Source organism: Lactuca virosa, chromosome 4 (assembly GCF_052849685.1).
Source record: "Lactuca virosa cultivar CGN04683 chromosome 4, Lactuca_virosa_CGN04683_v6, whole genome shotgun sequence".
NCBI classification, from domain to species: Eukaryota; Viridiplantae; Streptophyta; class Magnoliopsida; order Asterales; family Asteraceae; genus Lactuca; species Lactuca virosa.
In genome coordinates this window covers 393,550,796-393,554,868 of record NC_136429.1, presented here as the reverse complement: position 1 = coordinate 393,554,868, position 4,073 = coordinate 393,550,796, and the positions used below count along the sequence as shown (strand labels likewise).

At 38.8% G+C, this 4,073-nt stretch overlaps 1 pseudogene; it reads left to right on the top strand.

The window, feature by feature from the left end:
• Window positions 1-232: 232 nt before the first annotated feature.
• Window positions 233-340, top strand: LOC145110576 (5S ribosomal RNA; annotated as a pseudogene).
• The last annotated feature ends 3,733 nt before the right edge of the window (window positions 341-4,073 follow it).

The window sequence follows — 4,073 nt, the reverse complement described above, 5'->3', positions numbered from 1 at the left end:
AAGTCATAGAATTTCGTATAAGGGTGGTAACCATTAAAAATTCATAAGTTTATTTTACATAGACCTCTGTAATGAATTGATCGCAAAACTCTATTAAAGCCAGAACATGATACGCACAGAACCAAGATAACACAATTCAATCGACACACGACTTATAGCCAGTACTAAAGACTTACCACCGTTTCATTCTTTTAAACATTGTGGTAGAAATATGCCTCCCCGTAGACTTATAGGGTGCGATCATACCAGCTCTAATGCACCGGATCCCATCAGAACTCCGCAGTTAAGCGTGCTTGGGCGAGAGTAGTACTAGGATGGGAAAACTTAGCATTTGTACAATACCTATTTCTAATCTCTACATTAAAGACATCATAGGGATGTAAGTTGAAACATTGAGAATCGTCTAACGAAACAAGAAATTTATATGTATATATAAAGAGATAAAGTACAACTAGCAACGACCATAGTTACTTACGAGCTTGTTTCTCGCCGTGCAATAGAACCATGCCTCCAAAAAGAAGTAACCAACCAACCGGCAAAACGCCATTCTATAGATAGACTCTGCTACTTTTCAAGCTGCGGTCACCGCCGCCGTGATAACCAAGGAAACCAAGGAGTACCTACCTACAAGGATACCCCAACCCACAAACCTAAGAACATGCAACGAAAGTTCAGGGATGAGAAAGGGGGCAGTTCGACTCAAGGACCTACCAAAAGGCAACAAGCGGTAACAGTCCCTACCCCCACTAGCCCTAGTACCTCGACAACGACAACACCATACTATGGAAACCTACCACAATGCATCAAGTGCTACTACCATCATTATGGAGTCTACCGGGAGTTGTATTGCAATAGGTGCAACAAGAAGGGACACACTGCCCGCCTCTGTAGGACTCCGGCCCAACACATCACTTCAACCACCAATGTTGGTATAAGCAAAATATGTCATGCATGTGGTGAGATCGGGCATTTCAAGATAGATTTCCCAATAGAGAGGAATGATGGAGGAGCGGGAGGAATTTAACAACAGGACGTGAAGAAGCAACGAGGAACTCTTCTGGGATTTTTGGTACTTCTCTAAATAACAATAATTAAGTATCGGATTCTCACTGAAAATATTTGCTAATTAAAAACAAAATCATTAATTGCTCCTTATCCGAATAAAACACATCATTCACATAAAAACTAAGGATCCTTGCAGGTGAGCTATTATGGCTGAGTGTAAGCATTAGGGTCATGTATAGTTAGGATTTTGCAGGCTTAGAGTGAGTGATTCTGCCTTATTTCCTGCTTCTTGTTTGATTGTGGATTTAGGGTAGTGTCACTCAGTCGACAGTCTTCTCAATCTTAATTATACATGATCTGTATACACCGAGCGATTATAGAGGGACTGGGTAGGGATCATATTACGAGAATTCATTACTAATTATAAGAACACTCTTAATACCTATACTTGCTAAATGTAGTGCAAATATTCGCAACAGTAATAACAAGAATAAAACAGAAGGCACTAAAGACATATACATGGAATATGTCATCGCTCTAAACAAACACTACTTCCTAATCGACTTAACACCCGTTACCATAATAAGTTCTGACGTGGCCATTAGAAATGGATTGGCTTGGTCCTCACCATACCAACTCCATATGCTACAGAAAGACTTTTCGCCTCAACCGATCGTCTAACGAAATCTTTTCAACCTATAACAATAAACCCAACATAAACCCCCGTATCATCTCTCGCTTTAAAGCTCAGAAGTACCCATGCGAGGGGTACCACGCCTTCCTAGCTCACTCCGTAGACAAGAAACTTAAATTGAAAAACACCGAGGATGTTCCGAAAGTCCGTAACCTTCCCAAAGTATCCCCAACAGATCTCCTAAGGATACCACTTGTACAACAAGTCAAGTTCGAGAATTGAGTCTAAGTACCCATGCAGCTAGCATATCACTACTAAGTGTATACGCGAAGGTGGTATATAATTAAGATTCTACGGACTTAGGATGTATGATTTCACCCTACCTCCTATTCCTTGTCTGGTTGTGGACTTGGGGCAGAGCCACCCATCCAATCGTCTTTTCAATCTTAATTATATACGACTTGTATACACAAGGTGATGATAGATGAACCAAGTACGAGTCTTACCATGAACTTAAGGACTAGGCTGCCCAAGACTACGAGTGGGGGTGAAATGCTATTCGAGTGAACGTAGACAAGTGAACCAAACCTACACTCTCCACCGTCTTAAGTACAGTTTACCATTTCTAAATAGGAAGTCAGATTAAACGAAACAAAGTCACATACTAATAATAAAGGTCCGCTGGAACACCAAGCAAGAACCTGAATTCACTTAGAGATGGGAAGATCAATAGGAACATAAATACCCACCTGTTTCCCTATTTCAAAGAATAACCACTCAGACTTCGAATTTCGGGACAAAAATTTCCTCTAATGGGGGGATAATGTAACGACCCGTTATTTTCAAATCAATAAAAGTCAACAAAAGTCAAACCCTCTATTTAAAATTCAAGTTTTGTTTATTTGTTAAGAATATAAGGGTTAAATATGATTTAAAATATATAAATGATGTTTTTATATAAGTATTTTAATGTTTGAGATTTAAAAACTTAGACTAAAAACACAATTTTGGGGCCAAATTAGGAGCCGAGAACATGCGAAAGGTCCTACTCTTCGGACCGAAAACCCCACCGAGAACACCCCCTTGACCGAAATCAGATTCCGACCGAAAACCCTTTTTGGCCGAAAACCTCCTTCCGACCGATATATATGATTTAACTTGAAAACATAAGTCATTTCTCACTTTTCCAACCGAAAACACACCAATTTTTCTCTCAAGTATCATCCAAAAAACTTCAAACCTTCAAGCAAAATCCTTCAAATCTTCATAATTTTCACCAAGAACACCAAGAACAATCTTCAAATCTTCAAGCTGAACGAAAACCATCTGGACCGAGAACCACTAGACCGAAATCCCTCTTGACCGAGAACCCTTCCGGACCGAAGACTGATTTCGGTCAGAACCGAAATCTCTCCTTCTGGACCCACTTTCACATCGAAAATGCCTAGAACTATCCCGATTAATTCCTAAGGCTTCTGATACGACTACCTTTACGTAGTCTAATCCGAGGATCATCGTTAGCACTTCACGACTCAACCTAGCACACATTTGATGTGAGTTCATACCCCTACGTTTTCATGATTTTTAAATTGTTTTTTTTTGGGGGGGGGGGGATACAAGTAAAACACAAGCAATCTTGTGTTGAAAAATATAAATTGCTTATTATATTTTCTTACCGTTAACATGTATTTGAGTGTGAAATTACTAAATAAGCCAAACATCGTTACTGTTAAACTACAAAATATCTTAAGTCGCAACGGTTTTTACATCAAAGGAACAAAGGAACTTTTTTACAAACTTATAAACTATAATGGGTATTGTTTATGGAACAAAGGAAACAAACTTATAAACTATAATAGGTATAGTTTATGGAACAAACAGACTATTTTCACAAAGTTACACGTTATTTACTGAAGAGTCTTCGCTTTTTATTACTCGTAAACTCGTTGAAACAGTTTGTGAGACGCCTTTACGTACTTATCTAAGTACCAACCAAGTCCTGACTTATAACCAGAGTCTCTTGTAGGGAGAGCGAGATATTTGTGTATAGATCTATACGGGACTGACAACCCCACACCTTAACTGTTAGCTACAGTTAGGCCGGCTGGCCTGGGGTGACAAATGTCATTAACATTCCGACGCCTGAAGAACGTCGCGATTAGGCCATCATAGGTTACAGTATGGTTATAAGAACTCACATGGAGAAAACAACGATTCACTTACGTAGTAATATACTTTTTAAACAGTCTACAAGGTTATTACGATTGCTTCTAATTTACAGAGCAAACATATTTTCAGCTAGTTTTATTTATGAATAAAACTGGGCATCATCAAATTAAGTATGGAATTTATACTTGTACCTTTTGGTCTTGGAACGTTTAAGACTACAAATCGGTTTCTATGGAAATTATAGGATTTTCCAGGATCAACATCA